The sequence below is a fragment of the Drosophila bipectinata genome, chromosome 3L, assembly GCF_030179905.1.
Source record: "Drosophila bipectinata strain 14024-0381.07 chromosome 3L, DbipHiC1v2, whole genome shotgun sequence".
In the NCBI taxonomy this organism is placed as follows: Eukaryota; Metazoa; Arthropoda; class Insecta; order Diptera; family Drosophilidae; genus Drosophila; species Drosophila bipectinata.
The window spans coordinates 21,084,148-21,101,136 of record NC_091738.1 but is presented as its reverse complement, the minus strand read 5'-3'; the positions used below and the strand labels follow the sequence as shown (position 1 = coordinate 21,101,136).

General features: G+C 44.4%; 1 long non-coding RNA gene across 9 annotated transcripts; it reads left to right on the top strand.

Annotated features, from left to right (window-relative positions):
• Positions 1–7,631: 7,631 nt before the first annotated feature.
• On the top strand, positions 7,632–16,989 carry LOC138926413 (uncharacterized). Of its 9 annotated transcripts, XR_011442930.1 has the most exons (7): positions 7,632–7,762; positions 7,823–7,887; positions 7,966–7,996; positions 8,056–8,617; positions 14,546–16,155; positions 16,223–16,342; positions 16,434–16,915. It is a non-coding gene; the product is annotated as an uncharacterized lncRNA (long non-coding RNA). The 9 variants fall into 9 exon arrangements; XR_011442931.1 differs by lacking the exons at positions 14,546–16,155; positions 16,223–16,342; positions 16,434–16,915 and adding an exon at positions 16,975–16,989; XR_011442938.1 differs by lacking the exons at positions 14,546–16,155; positions 16,223–16,342; positions 16,434–16,915 and having other exon boundaries at positions 7,970–7,992; positions 8,056–8,317.

Here is a 16,989-nt window from a genome sequence, read left to right as displayed (position 1 = left end):
ACGTTAAGAAAGCCCCCGAAAAAGGAGGCAAGACCAGAAGGCGGCCGTGGCAATGCCAGAAAGCCGAAAAATCAGCCAGAGATCAGCAAACAAACCGCAAGGCCCCAATGGAAGCAGAGTCCGACAACGACTTCAGAGCCGGCAATTACCAAATTCCGAAAAATGAAGAAATTTTCAAATAAACGAAGCCAAGCTGGCAATACACAAAAGTGAGAACTTAACTGGCAAAAATCGCAACTTTGGCTGAGATTTACACTCGAAGAAAATATAGGTAGTAAATAGAAGACATGGTTAGGGTGTTCTAGAAATTCCATTTGGCTTCTATTTTTGTTCACAGTGTCGTTTCTTTGTATGGTTTTGTGTGGGACCCGCGATCCAGACTCTCACACTGGAATATTGAGGAACTCCAGAGCAGACCAGGCCAGACCCGACCTGACCAGACCAGGCCCAAACTGAGGCCAGCAATTACAGTCAAGTGAATAAACGAATCCAAACCGAACCCTAAAAACCTCCCTCGCCCGGCTCCCCACCTTTTACTTAGCCTTTTTTCGCTGGAATTCATCATCATGCGAATTATCCAGCCGCGGCAGAAGGGTTTTTCGTTTTTCGGCAATAGGTTTGCGCTCCGACTCGGTCTCGGAACTTGGAACTCCGGACCTCGTACCTTGGCCTGGTCAAATACGGCCATGGCAATTTAGTTGTCATAGCAGTGGAAGAATTATCGCTTGTGGCGGGCGGTCCACCAAAAATTTTGTTGTCAACTGGCCAATTGGTCGTCCATGGTCGGGGTGTGGGAGGGGCAGAGTCCGAAACGCTCCCAGACACGCAGGCAAGGTCGGAGACAGTGTGAGTTTATTATGAAGCAGTGCAGGATGTAAGGGTATTTTAAGGCTATATGGATTGGGTGATAAATTATTTAAATTAGAAAAGAGAATAATATTACGATTGAAGTAGTAGTAGAGGTAGGCGGTATGTAGGTCTAATTAAACAAAAAATATATAAATTTTGTAAAGAATGATTTTATAAAATACTCCTTACTCTTACCCTTACTATTTTATAAACCAACAATGTGGATATAATAGGGTTTCCTTTTAATAAAACATTGCCTTCCCATACCTATAGTATCTATATCATATCCTATAACATAGATATAAATATTTTCTTAAACTAAAATTTTCAAAAACCTGGATATCTTAAACCTTTTTTATTAAAGGGCATATCCACTTCGTCTGGCTATCTTTTGAAAATATTTTTAAAAAAATTTGGCAACTCTTTGGCAAGTTTGTTCGATCTGTCCAAGCCCTTAACAAATCCCGTCCGCATACTGGCTGTGCCGTGTATTTAAGTAATTTGCCACAAGGAGAGGCAGGACTGGACAGTAAAGGAGTGGACAGGACAGAACAGAGCAGGGGCCAGGAGAGGGCTGGACGGAACGGAATAGGGCGGTAGAGGCCGTAGGTGTTGTTATTGGCCCTGCCAGCTTTCACAAATGATTATGTTTGATGTGAAGTTAATTTGTGGTCTTTGGATTGCGAATCGCAGTCGCCCATCGAATTTGGGGCGACAGAAGTGCGAATCCAGCGACGCATTAGAGCCAGGAAAGTCCTCGGGTCCAGCTCGATGGCACCGCTGAGTGGCCCTAAATAGCCGTTATGCTGGATTATTGCGCCATATTTCATTAAGCAAGTTCTGGTCGGGTTCTGCCAGAGTCCCTCGTCCGGGCCTCGTTCATGTGTGAGCTCCGACTTGAAGGCTGCGCGGCTGTGAGGCTGTCCCGCCGCCAACTGGATGGCATAATCTCTATAGGCCACATTTATTTCCATGGGTCACTGATAGTGCGGCTATCAAAACACGGGAACACTTTTAAAATCGCAATGAAAAGCGGCAAATGGGATGCACGCGCTAATAAAATGCCGATATTTTATGGCCAGCTCAGGGACGAGGAGTGAGCGGGTGGCAAGTGTGAATCTGCATACGAGAATGCAGATTCTCAACAAAGGTGGAGCGGTACCAGAATTGTAAGAGTATGGCAAGAAAAATATATTAAAATAAATGTAAAAACAAGTAAGATCAATATTAAATCTTTACTAAATACAAAGGATAGTTTATTTTCCCAATAGTGATACATATTAAATTAAACTTACATTAATTTTTACCAGTGTATAACTCGACTCTACTCTTCTTTTTCGGCGCCAGTCGAGACTTGAGCTTGTGCCCACACATCCACAGCCACATGAGGGCGAAACCGTCGACACTGGACCTCCGAAAATGAATTGCAAGTCATTGGGAGTCGGACCATATCCAGAACACACGTCACTCTGTCTAGGATAAAGCCGGGATGGTACAGGATGCACTGCGCCCGCTTAAGTGCACATTACTCGCATCATTTGTAATGCTAATCAAAGCCAGTCGTCCAGCCTTCCCAGAGCCGGGGCTAGAGCCGCAGCCAGAGGAGTCCGAGTCTGGAGCGTATCTTGAGTTGTGCGCGGGGTTAACCTACATATAATGCAGATCCAGATCCAGAGGCCCGCCGACCCGAGGACCCGCCCGGCTTGACAAATCTGCAACGCCCACGCTGATTAACAATCGGAGTCGCAACAAACAACTGATAACGACCAATTGATTCTACAAATGTGACTGGCAGGGGCCGGGATACTACTTGGTGGGTGCTTTCAATTAGGGCTGCACACTCCAAAATCGAAGAGCCTTAGAATGTCCAAGAAATATTTTCCAAATTTAGCTAATTAGTTCCACAAACGTGCAGAAACGTATCCCAAAATTTTACCACACCTTCTGGGCTATTCCCACACCTAAATCAAACTCTCCCTTTCTGCTCCCATGTCCAAGTAGAGAATCAATTTAGTAAATCAAACATCTTTCCGCCGGCGACCTGGCTTCCTACGGGTGTATGTGAAGTCATAACAGCAAATGTACCGTAAAGCAAACATGTTTCAGCCAACTGCCATATAAGCCAAGTGCTTTGTACAAATTCCGACAACAGGAACAGAAGCCACCAAGCCCAGAGAACCCAGAGCCCAAGAAAAAAGCAAAGCGAGAGCATCGGCAACAAGCTGAACGAACAATCGCGTCATAATCGTTTGTAGCGACTAATTTATGATCTTAATGGCGTCTAATTAACACCATTTTCCACAATTGAAAGATTTTCCATTAAATAAAACACTTTATGGAATGGCCCAGCAGCACGCAGTTGTAGACGCGGTGTGGATGCTTACGCGGGTTTTCAGTTTCCAGACCAAAGAAAGCAGCCAACTCATCCACGTCCACGTCCACAAAAGCTGCTCGCTTCACTAACCTTTCCCCCTCTCGAATGCACAGCCCCTTCCATGAGAGTACACTGAAAGAAGTAGCTTCTTTTAACCTTTCGCCCTTACACATAGCTTAGTTTTGTTCCAATAGTTTCTTCAGGTGCACTTTCTGCGGAAGTTGAGCGGCAGTTCGATGCGTTCGCAGCTCAAATGGAGCAAAACACACACAAAACTTCAGAAGGAGAAGTGCAAACAAAGCAGACCCCAAATGAAGGGCTACCAGCTGAACGCTAGAGGGTGAGAGGCGACTTGCCAGGGGCGTAGGGTACGAGGGGTTAAAGGAGTGGTCGCAGGGGCAGGCTAGCTGATGGCTCCGAGAACGTCACTGGGGATTCTTAACGCATGAATGACAATGTGGGCCCAAAACAAATACTAGCTAAGTATTGGAATTACTATAAGTTAAGTCAAGAAATTACATTTCAAAGATTCAATTTTAAAAATAAATCAATATAATTAGTATTATAGTAATTCAAATAGAGGAAAAGGAAAAATTGATCAATTAATAGTAATAAATATATTTTATTAAGAATATCCCCTAAAAAGATTATTGAGTGTACTTAAAGGGCAATTCAAACATAGAATTGTGTGAGTTTGGCCGCCTGTCGCCGCCCGTTTGGCTGGCATGACCATGGGCCAGGCCAGAACTGGGGACTGGAGTGAGAATACGAATAGGAATGGAACTGGGAAACGGGTGTCCAATCGCTTGTGACGAACGATGCGATCCGATCTTTGAGGCGGCGGCAAAGTCACAGGCCAGAGACCCGGGCCAAGTCCGAGTAAAAGTCCACGTCCAAGTCCCAGTCCCAGTCCAAGAAGTCGGAGTCACAGTCACAGCTGACAACTCACTGAACGCGCAATGATTAATCGCACAATTGTGCGCCAATGGGCTCGGATCGGATCGGATCGAAGCGGTCCGTTGCAACGGACACAGATACAGATACAGATACATGGCAGCGATAGAATTGAAGTGCCCTTTTTCTGCTAGTTTTCGTTTTTTAATTGCGATCAAAAGTGTTGCCGGAAGCCATTTACAAAAGCTGTCACCAGAGTGCGGCCGCTTTTATCGGAATCAATCAAGGGCTGGCTCGAACTTGAACACTTTACGCTCTGATTGAAATGCATTACCCGCCCGATGAGCCGATCTGCCCACGCAGCCCCAACTTAACCCTCGACCCTAGCGTGGTGGCATGTAATTGAATTAAAGACCAGAAGACCGGGCGAGGGCTGATTAAAATTCCGCCACATCTCCGGCTCTGTTGTACGATGTTGGCTTATAGAGAGGAATGCGAGGCATGTCCAAAATGTGGCCACGATCGGCTGTGTGGCACCTGCAGCTTAGCCACGATCTTGTGGATCAGGCCTGGCTTATCAGTCGCATTGCAATCTATGTAATGCGCTCCCAATTGTCGGGCCGAAGCGACTAAAATAAGAAACTGAAAAAATAAATGAAGGAGAAACAGAAGAAAACGAAGCCGCAGCTGATCTACGATCAGCAATCGACCGTGGATCGATCGATCCCATCGATCTAACTTTAAACGAAGCCAGTCAGGCAAAGAAAGTGATGGGACAAAAACTCTATAAAAAAAAGAGCGACGACGACTGCAAAATGTTGCTCAACAAGGACGCAACATGCCAGGCAACATTCTAGCCTTGTTCCCCGTCGGTGAGGAGGAAGATTCAACCACCGTCTGGCCGACCGCCAACCGCCGATCGGCCATCTCCCATCGCCGGCGGTGACATCTTGTCAACTCAAAAATCATGATCAACAAAATGTTCGCAGAGCAGAGTTTGGCCTCTGCCGACGGCCCCGTCGCCCATTCGAAAACATTTCTATTGGCAGGAGACAGGAGGACAACACAGACGAGCGCCAGACGAGATCATCTTTATCGATCGCTACAAACAGGCAGCGGCAGATATTGACAGCCGCCCGGTAGGTTCACACATAAGTGAGGCATCATTCGAGACGTCATTGGAAGCGATTAAAAGGCGCGCACACTTTTTAAGGAGCTCCTGTCACTTGGTGGTCGCCGGTCACCGTCGTCCGTCTTGCGCCGATCAACGATCGCCCTGGATCACACGCGAACTCGAACGCGATCACCCAAACGAAATAAATGGTTCACCTGTCAGCGGAATTAATCAGGGCGAGTGTCTGCGATTGGGGTAGGTCGTCTAGCTGAGGTGATCTCACTAAGAAATTTCCAGGAGAAAATGGAAACACAACCAAAAAGGGAAGCAATCAAAGAAGTTCAATAAATTATCCATAATGTGATACATAAATTCCTTTCAAACTGAACCCCAAGACTATCTTGAAATTACAAGGCCCATTTAGAAGATGGTTCTTTTAAGAAAGCTTTACCTCAAATAGGTTTTGCATCAACACACTACTTAAAATTTAAAATTGAAATGCAGGTTTCTGCCATTTCAATTAAAAGCGAACATAAATTGTATTTAATGCCGCTTTAAATGGACTACCGAAACGTACTTTATTGCGCTGAGAAATTCGCTTCCTTGAATCGTTAAAGCAATAATAAAAATTGTAAAATGGTTACCGTTTAATTTTAAAAGCGTATCACATAAAACGCCACCAGCGTGCCACCTGAACCACTCAACGAACCCAATCCTGGTTTCGATCCAATCCGATCAGATCGGATCCAGAGCCGATCCGACGGCAATCCCATCCCCCACCACGGTTCCCCCCTGTGCTGTGCTCTTCAACGGTTATAAACCAGCTGGCAGGCTAGTTACCGATTTATTGATTTTAATTGCAACCCGAGACGTTTATTTGCGGTAAGAATGCGCAAAAGGCCCCGAAACTGCGAGGCTGCCGAGCTGGGGCTGGGAAACTGTGCGATCAGGGAAAAGCCATGACAGTGGCCATAGTTTTGGACAAGTTGAAAACAAATACAAATGGTTGTGGCGAGTTGGCCTTCTCCGGCAGGGTTCCCACTGAGCGTGGGGCATATCATGACATTTTATTGTGTTGTCAGACGGAAAAGTGCTTATTACGCATGCGCAACGGCGAGCCAGGCCAGCGAGCTGCTTATAATTGTGGGGTGCCACATCGACAACGTGGAGGATTACAGATTGCAGTTGAAGTTGCAGCTTGGAACTCGCAACTTGCAACTGTGCTTGTGGCCAGTGCCAGTTGAAGTTGCATTTTCAGCGGACGAAGCAAGTTTGGTTGTCGTTGTTGTTTACGCCGGCGATTGTTTTACAAATTAATATTATTTTATGATATCGCGTTTGTTTTGCTAATTGTTGCATGTGTGGCGTAGATTGCATTTACAAGCCGCCGCCAGCTCTGACTCCGTGGTAGGAAGCAGGGAGGACTCCTACCCGTCCGGTAGCCGAGGCCGGTGCATTTTGACAGTTTTACGAGCTCGACCAGCATTGAAATGAATACCTGCTAGGAGCTGGGAGCTGGGACCTGGGAGCTGTAAGCTGGGAGAGCCGGGAGATGGCACCGTGTGAGTTGTGGTCATGTCCGCGGCCAGGAATGCGGCAAGCCACCCAAACATAGGAAGCCTTTAATGAATGTTTAGCCAGGTCATCGTAAATCGAAAAGGAAAGAGTGTCTTTACGAATATTAAACACGCTTCTTAGGTATTTTCAGGGTTTATTATTAAGAGTTAGAGTTCATAAGGGAAATTAATTTTCTCTTCCCCAAAAATTGTCTATAGCCTGCCATAAAGTCAAATTAATTTCTTGACTTGATAGTTTTTAAAATAACAAGTTTTACAATCCAGAGCACTTGGCCCTGGTAGGTCAATCAAGAACACAAGTCGAGCAAAAATTGCTGATAAAACCCCTTCTCAGTTCGACCCTTTCATTGGCAACTCTGTGGCGATAAGGTGCCACACTTTGTTTTCCTTTAATTGTCAAATGGCCAGGCATTTATCTTTGAAGCAAAAACAAGGCTGTTTCCTCGGCAGACAGCTTGGCTCGATTCGGGAGAAGTCCCAGACCTGGTCCCACATCACACCCCAGACAAGTCCCAGTCTGATTTTGAGTTTCAGTTCAAGTCTGAGTTTGAGTTCCCGGTCCCTGGCTGTCCCTTGCTAAACTGTCAACTGTCAGTCAGTCAGTCAGACGGCCGCTCCATTCTGTGGAACATCAATACGTGCACTGAAAAAAACGCATACGTGCTCTTGTGTGGCAAATATTTCCACGTTTTGCGGAAGAAGATTGAAATATGGTTGATATTTGCCCTGAAAGTGGGGAGAATTGCTGTCACACCCAACTCTTACCATATCGAATCAATGTTTATTTAAATATAAAAATGCGTCGCAAGTTCAGTTCAACTAGCCAGTATTGGCAGGCATATAATACATCACTATCCCTAATATAACAATAGAATCACTAAATTATTTCTATCAGAAACATACTAGAAAATACTTCAGCTTAAATCCTGAGGTCTTGCATCGAATTATTACAGGGTACGATCAAAAAACCTTTTCTTTACATATCCTGTTAAAAGTTTTTTTTGTTCGTACCAGGATTTGGATTGGCGAATAGAAACCAGATGAGCACTCATTGATGATCTGCGACATAGGATTATAATGTAAATATTTATTATAATAATATTCCCTAAAATAAACATATCAGAGAAAGTTTATAACATTTTTTTGTTTTATCAAAGGAAGATCATCCTAAAGTTTTTCCCACTGTAGGTATGTGCACCTCTGTTTTCCATTTGCTCTTGGCTGAACTGTGTTCTCGGTGTTTGCAGCATGTTGCTCGGCCTGCTGATAACTGATATTTGACAACTTTTGATCCACTGACATTGACGACGGCAGGACGAGGACGAGGACCAGGACGGGCGATTGCAGGCGGCCCAGAGTCCGTTCCTGGACGTGGACATTCAAGAAATTGGACAGCTGCTGCGAAAAAATGGCCAGGGCCCTTGTCTATGCAAAAGATGGTGCGCCATTTTTCATGCTTTGTCTTTTATTTCTGCAGACAGGAAGCGTTTAGTTGATAATTCAAATGGGCCTGGGTCTGACTGAAAGCACCGCCATATCCGCATCCTCTTCGTCATCGATGGCAACGCCGATTTGAAGTCGATTCTCACATCTTTGAGCCATTCCACTGACGCAGTCTCGACTCCTCCCGGAACGGAATTTACCGTGAAACATTTCAATAAACCCAGTTCGCTGCGTGATCATTTCAATAACAAGCTCTCGTTGAAGGAAGCCACAAAAAATGAGCTTGAAAAAAAAACGACAGAGAAGGAATCGCCTTCCGGTAATGGTTATGACCAGAGTGGAAGACCATTCGAAGCCGCCTGTAATGTGAGTGGAAAAAACACTTTATTGAAATGAGCCCCGATCGAATTGTGGTCTAAATGAACTCGTTTTCAATGATCGTGGATCCGAGGAGGGCAACGTGCAATTTCACTGAAGCTCCTTATACCAAAGCCGCCGCTTTCAAAGCCACCGCTATATCGTCCATCAATTTTTGAGGTGGTCAAGACTGTGCCAAAAACTGAGGAAATTCTGCGATTGTGTGTAATTACAAGCAAGTAGCCCAGATGAGAGCCACTTGACTGCCACTTTGGTTGATGAATATGAATTTTTGTGGCAGGTTTTATGGCCCCCCTTTCTCGATTAGGAGCACAGCTGGGCTCATTTTCAAGAGAGAGAAGTTGTGTAGTTGGAAAGTTTTCTAACTACCAGCCGGCACATGTTAATTGCTTTGGAAGAGTCAACCTAATTATTAATAAGCGCCAACGTGGATGTCATTGTCAGAGGCCTCAACAGCCCTCCCCTCCCAAGGCCCAACGGCTGTCATCATTTTAATGCCAACTCGTTATTTTATTTATCATCAACATCATTTCGAGCTCCGACGCTGACAAGTTGCCAGTAGCCGGCTCAGGAGCTGTAGCCACGAAGCTGCAACCCCGGCAAGCCGCATGGGCACCGAGGCTGGTAGCTGGTAGGGAATAGGGAGCGTTCACTACGGCGCAGATAAAAGCCTTTCCATGTCGCTTCAAATTTAAGTTTTCAATTAAAAAAGACATAAAATGTACAAGTATGAGTAGCTGTCGGTGGCCGTATCTATGTATTTATAGCGGTGTGTGTGCTGGTGTATCTGGGTATCTGTGAGTGACGTAGCTGCTGCTGAGCGGCGACTTCATCAGGCGAATAACAAATATTGTAAAGTAGTTTGACTTTGACATAGACGTCATAACTGCTCAAGTATCCGACAGGGGTTAAGTGGGAGCTCAAAGTGGGCGGGGCGGCCCATAAAGCGGGAAATCCTCTTTTAATTGTGAGAGTTCTTATGGCCCCAAAAAGAAAATTGCATTTCTCACTCAACAAGTGTGTTTAAAAACTATTGTACCAGATTAGAAATAGAAATAGTTTTCTAGTTAGGATCTTGTTTCCTCCAAAGCCTTCAAACCCTCTTTCTTAAAATATGTATTGATTTTTTCCCCTCGAAAGCTCAAGTCTGTGGAGAATGGTATTTCATTTCAAAAACTACCACGAAATGTAGAGCATTTATCAAGTTTTATGGCTCTATTTCGTGGCGCTTTCGTAATGTCTTCTGGTTCGGCTGGCCCCCATTCACTAGATATGCAAATAACCGAATTTCTGTTTTTCAACACATATTTTTGAAAACTTTATTGCTGCGTGCTTTTCACACAAAATTAATGCAAACTGGACACCATTGAAATGGTCGTTATAGCGGCTCTCCTCGACGCTCTTTTGTGGCCAAAAAAAATTGTTAACTTGTGCCCATTGTGCGGGTCGAACATTGGGAAAGCGTGGCTCTCGACTTGGCAGTTCTATGGCCTTTATTGTTGGCCAATGTTAAGCGGAATGGAACGGAAAAGTTAGAGCCAGGCCAGGCGGGCCTCCGGCCGTCTTCTGAGCTAAAAAGATAAAGACAATTATTATCGCCATTATCGCCAGCATCTGTTCTTATTGCGGCCTGGCGGTGGCCAGTGCCACTTCCTACGTTTGAAAATGATATGCTGGCAGCGAGCTATTCTGCTTTTCAGTCTCCTGTCCCCTGCCGCATACAAATTGGCAATAACCATCAATTGGCGGCCCAAATCGGCTCTTGGCCACGAGGTGTTTTAAGCCAGTGTTTGCATTAGAATGAGCGATGCTAAGTCGCGAAATCGGGGCTAAAACAAGCCTGGCTGGAATCGGAATGCCTATTACAGTGCTCTCCTAGACTGGCTTTCTTCGTTGGCATTGGCATTGTCTTGGATTTTCGATATACTCTATTGGTAAGGTGTCCTACAGAGACTAGTATAGGTTTACTCAAAGTTCTGATATCCTGACGAAAGTACTGATAAAAGAAACTTGCCTACACCAAGTTATTCTTCAGGATTTCTCCAAAAAGTCTTATTTTATAGAAAGAGTATAAAGCCTTCGTTTTAGTGAGGTCTAGCATTTTTTTCACCCAATCTCTTTGGAAGATCGTGTAGCGATCGACGGCCATAATTGTATTTTCGGCATTCGATTCTAGGCAACAAATGCGAATACGAATTCGATTGCAATGTCTGCGGACAAATGGCACTCACCCAACGTACTCAATACTCGGCTGGGATTCGCATCCGCATCTTGGCATCAGCTGGAAACTACACAAAAAATATAAAAGTAAAAATAGCTGGTAGCTGGGGTCCATTGTTCGGGTCGAGTGTATGGGCATTTGTGGCCGGCTGTTTGTGCCACCGGCTTCTGCTCTTGCCGCTTTTATTGAATGTGTAGCATTCCAGCTAGCGCATAATTGCCGACTCTGGTATGATAATTTTCGTGGCCTCACATCGCATCCGATTGGATCGGATCGGATTGGATTGCACTGGTGGTGTAGAATTTTAAGCGAAATGTTAAAAATCCTTCCATAGGGATGGGTCAAAATGAGCATATGCATAGGTCGCCCAAACACAAAGTCACACTCGTAGGACGAGGAGGAGCTGGATTTGCCATTAATTAGGGGTCCGTAGCTCAGTTTGGCGCCTGTTGCCAGGGGATATTTACCAAAATAGACAATTCATCAATTCTCACCGCCCTGCTGCCCAGCCCCTCCGGAACCATTCAAACTGTCAACTGCATTTGAGATGGGGACCCTACCAAGTGTCTCCCAGGGCTCGAAGCACCTCCAGCCCCCCACCAGCCTGCTGGGTTTCCTATTCAGTGGTCTAGGCCCTCGATAATTGCACTGTCACTTGGCTGAAGACATGGCAATTTGTGGCCATAAAAGCGCGCAAATTTGTTATGAGTTTGCTGTCTCGCTTTGGCAAATGCACGCAGAATAATTATTCCTAAAAAATTAAATATTTAAGGCTTTACTTGACCTTACCCCAATGTCTAATTAAATACATTTTATATACAAATATATCTAACTTATTTTAGGAACTGTGGTTGCCTAGTTTATATTCTTCAAGAGACCCAGACATTTTGGCTCACTGTATCCGTCGCCGTCTTTATTGGGCCGTTGATGAAATGGAAATGCAAAGTACTCAGACCCAGACCTACTAGAGGCCCGAGTCGCAGTTCGCATTGAAATCCATTTAATCGAGCCATCATTCTCTGGTTGCCGTCGTCGGCCGCTGTTGATTTATGAAATATTTTGCACAGCGTTCGCAAATGAAAATCCATTGCCCATCGTCCGATTTCATGGGCCCGGGCACGCGTTCCGTATCCGACTATTCAAGTATCCGAGTATATGAGTATCTGAGTATCGCGGTGAGTGAGTGCGAGTATCTTTGGTTTATGGATGAGTTGAGAGCCCTCCGCCAGGCTGCCAGGCTGCCAGGCTGCCACGTTCTCGAAGCTCGTTCACTGCTAAGCAGCTAAGAGGCGTTGCACATAATTTGCTTTGATCTGTTTCGCATTTGGCCAGCTGTCAACCGGAAGATCGGAGGATATGGAGACGGGATCGGGACTCAGGACAACTTGATGGCTGACAATGGGAGAAAAAACTTCAGGGAACTCGGATTCGGAATCGGAATCAGAATCAGGGAATTGGATTATGGTGGGGCCCGCTGTTCAGGCGTAGGTTTTTAAATGCCAATTGGATAGAGTTTTTGCAATCAACTTGCATGTCCACATTAATTTGTTGTAATAACAAATTGAAAGTGCTCGGAATATTTTACGAGAGCCGGCCATGTGTGCGGAAATGAAGATTTATATTTAGAATATTCCGAATTACCATAAAACCCTGCGCTTGAAACCTTCAGGCCGTTACAAAATGGATGGTAATTCAAAGTGACTTTTCAAATTTGCTTCTAATAATGCTGCCCTTCTTTGTACTTAAGATCAATGATAAAGTCTAAAACAAACACTCATCGAAAATACGAAAGCGCGTCACGTTTTTTATGTCGGGTTTTCGATTTTTTCATTTTTGGGACTCGGTTGGGCAGCCCAACCCCCAAAAATGGTTTTAAGTGCAACAGTCTCGCTGGAAATATGTTATGAAAACAAAAACCGATCTCGAGACTGCGGATGTGTAACAAATTGAGGTTGAGGAACCAAGCCCACGGAGATCACAGCCCTCGTCGATTGTCATTATCAATGTGATAAGGCCATCCGATCGTGGTAGCTGCGACTCGATTCACTTTGCTTCACTTCGAGGCCCCACAGCTGTCAGTGGGGAAATACTTCGAATGCACTTGAGACATTTCTCTTGAACTTCAACGCCTGCCAGGCCGCTGTCAAAATATTTCAATGGCTCGGTTCTTCGCTGCCCAGCTCGAGCGACTTCTTTTTTTCTGATTTTGTGATTTTCCGATCTTGTTGGCCCCAGATCGATCCCAGTCGCGTTGTGCGGTCTTTTGATGAGATCTCAATATGACGGCTGTCCGGGCGAGTGTGTGTGTTTTTGTTAGGATTGTTAGACAAATTAAATCTGTTATTTTCAGCTCTCAGCCAGAGTCAGAGGGGATCGCCTCCGGACCGACTTCTAAGTAAGTGAAACTTGTTCTAACAGACCTTCCCAATTTGCCACAGAGCCGCAACCGCATTCCCATGTCGCGTTTTGTAACCGCAGATGATCGGATCGGATTGGAATATAGGAGGGATGGGAGTCGAGATTGGTTGGGAGTCGAGTGCCGGGGTCCGGGATCTGGGATCTGGAGTCCAGGAGTGGGTCCGGGGATGATCGCCGGATAGTGGCATCTTGCTGGCCGTCGCACACTCGCATTTTCTTGTGTATTTATAAGGTTTCTGTCATTTCTGTTAAGGATTGAGTTATTTGCTTTCCAGGGCCAGTGCCAGTGCCAGTGCTCAGTGCCTCAACCTTACGTGTTTTTATATTTTTTGCTGGAGTGCCTTTGGGGAGTTCTGTCCGAGTGTTCGCATGCAGAAAATGTGGTTGTTTGTTATTGTAAGACGATACTCCCTGCCACAGATCGCCCCGATAAAAGCTGTCTCTGCGACTACACAAAATGCATAAATATTTGAATAAATCATAGATGGCATCGCTAGACAGACAGATTTTCGCCATTCCATTGTAATTAAAATTGTGAAACATATCCTTAAATGGTAATTTGTCGATGAAACTCTTGAGTAAATATCACCCATAAATATCACTCCATCGACATCGGAGTCCTAAACTATTTTCCTTTCTAAACAATTGACTTTGAAAATTGGCCTGCAATTTCATTTTCTTGCCAACTAATGGCATTAATTTTCCATGAACGACACAGGCATTTGTTTGCATGCGATGCCAGCTTGTAAGCCATGGGCTCTGGTCCTCCACAGAACTTCCCACAGCAATCAAAACTAATTTAATTCTGATAAATAACAGCTGCAGTCAACAATTTCATTATTTTAGAACTTGCCAAAGCCATGGGAGGACAAACAATAAAATTGCAATTAAAGCGGCTGCAATAAACATTTGATTGCCATTATTATTTACCAATAACAACGACACATATCCACAGCACACCACTGATATGCTAAACACACCATGCACACACAAATTCCGGGAGATGCCGGAGAATGGAAAATTGTTTGCCAGCAAATTGATAAAATGGCCATAAAGTTAATTTTACACGGGCCGACTCACCAGGGCAGGCCCGCTCCGAAATCGATATCTAAATCTGAATTTGCTTTTATTGACAGTGTCTTATCATAACTAAAATCATTTGCATGCAAACGAGGGCCGCCGGCGAGGGGGCCATGTCGCCCAGAATGAGGCAAACATGAAAATTCAATAAGCATAAGACTTTCGAATTTACGATGAAATTAACAATAATATTGCAGTTGCTGAGGGCGCAACACGAAGGCTGCCAGCTGATGGAAGACACTTCTGCCTCGCTCTACCCGGCCCCCCATGGACACCATGGGCGGTGGTTGGGAGGGGATTCTTTCAAAAAGAAAGGCTCACGTTCAGGTGGGTTGATTCTACATAGGTAAATCTTCAATTAAAGTATTCTATTTCAAACTAAAAATATTCCTCATTATTAGCATTATAGCAATTAAATTTTTAAGGCTATTTCTAATTACTTTAACCAATATAATTAAAATGTAGGTTTAATAAATTAACCAATTATTTTATAATCACCATTTGATTATAGAGATCCATTTGCTAAAACTAGCCATTCAATTTGTGTATTTGGTATGTAGTTTTATCACTTTATTGGAAGATTTCACATTCCCACTGTAAATGAGAGCATTTATAGTTCAACTTTCAAAAAGGATTCGCCTCTGGCTGACTTCTTTATAGTTTAATGCATTTATTTAATAAATTCGTATAGAATTCCGACCAACGCCGACGGGCACTGGCGACTGGACATCACGCACCCAGAAAGTGGCACTTGAATGGTCGTGTTCATCCATTGAAGACCCCACCAGCCAGAAATGCAGGCCAGAAACCACGGGCTGGAGAGACCAACGACCATGGAATCGATTGTAAACAATTTTACGAGCTCGCTTGCAATAATCTACGCAATTTTATTGACACTCGGCTCTTTGTGGTAATTCATGCGTTTATCTCGCCGCGGGGCATCAAGTTAGTTGCTTCGAAAATAAAATAGTGAAAAGGCTAGGAAATGGGGGAAGGAGCTTGAGAAGGGGCGACCCTTGGACAAAGCCCCAGCTTTCTCCGGCGATAAGGCGACCCACTTGTCTCGGGGAATGCGCTTACAGGTTGTCCCATTTCGGGAAAGGTCTCCTTCTCAATCTCCCATGACCCATCTGATTGTCACCTAGCGGTTGACTAATGAACTGCTGGATGGGATTGGGATTGGGGCTGGGATTCGGATTGGAATTGGTTGGCAGCTGGATTTTGTTTTGTTTCTAAAGTGTCGCCTGTCTCCGGTAGCTGTCTGACGAACTTATCTGTATCTGAGACTCCACTATCTGGCGACGGCATCTCTGTGCTACTTAACCGAATCACTAAAGTCCCCCAACTCCCCCATGGACCATTTAGTATAGCCCGCACAGACCCTTCCGGCGGGCCTCTTATAACTTTTAATCGCTTGTCATAAACTGCAATCGTATTAATTTTCCGGCCCGTCTGACATGCAATTATATGTAAATAAATATTTATTTAAAAGCCCACTTATTAATGGCTTCCATGGTTGCCAGTCAACTGCTTCGTTTGTTTTTTAATTTTTACTTTATAAAGGCAAGTGACATTTTTATGAGAATAGCTCGTGGTAATTAAAACAAGTCCATTATAACCATATTTCAAATAAGTAACCACACGAGGTTGGACAGGCTTTCCATGGGAACTCAGTGAGTGGGAATTCTGGGAATGTAGGGAACTCCCTCATTAAATAATCTCCCAAAATCAACCTTTCTCCGACTTTCAAATCAGCGATTTAACTGGCCATCAAAGGCATTCTCCCAAAAACAAAAGTAGACAGATAGTAAGCTTTTATCGATTTTTTACACACATTTCCAACTTACGTTCATAACTGATTTCAAATTAAACAGCATAATTATTAACCTTTAACATTTTCACGCTTGGCATTGTGGGAAACAGACAAAAATAAATAAAATATTCCAAAAATGAGCTAAACCTGGTGGAACGCAGAAGTGGTTGAGAGTGTTTGGGTATGTTTCTGGATATTATTTATGGATGTCTATTTGTCAGCTGCGGATGCGGATGCGCAGGCAGCCGTTACTAATCAGACCGCGTTCGCAGGCCTCAGTCCATGGACCCAGTCTCCATTCTTCAGAGCCTCCAGTCCCCGGTTACGGAAAGTTTTGCCGGTTGCTAATTGCCGTGAAGGCGCCGCCACCAAAGGGGAAGCCCCCCGTCGCCCCTGGTCGGTCCACGAGCCATGCAAATTGCGGCAACAAGTGCAAGAAGTCCCGGCATTGTCCTCGCTCACTCACTGGCCCAGCTCTTGGCCGAGAGATTCCAGCTTAATTATCATAGCGCATTCGGACACTCGTAATACAGAGAGCCAAAATTGTTCAGTTTTTGTGTTAAGATATTTTGACAGAAACAAGGGGGTTACGTGAGATATACAACACATTTTAAGAGTTATCATATCCTTAATATTTAATTAGAAAAACGTGAACAAATTATCAAAAAGAGGGAATGATTGCAAGGAAGTTGTATTTTCAAATGTTATTTCTTATATATAATGTCACAATAGAAAGACTCTCAACAACAAGACTAAGACACGGAATTTGGCAATAATAATTATAAATTTAATAATTTTTTTGACTATTTTCAGCTGTGTAAGCTGTGG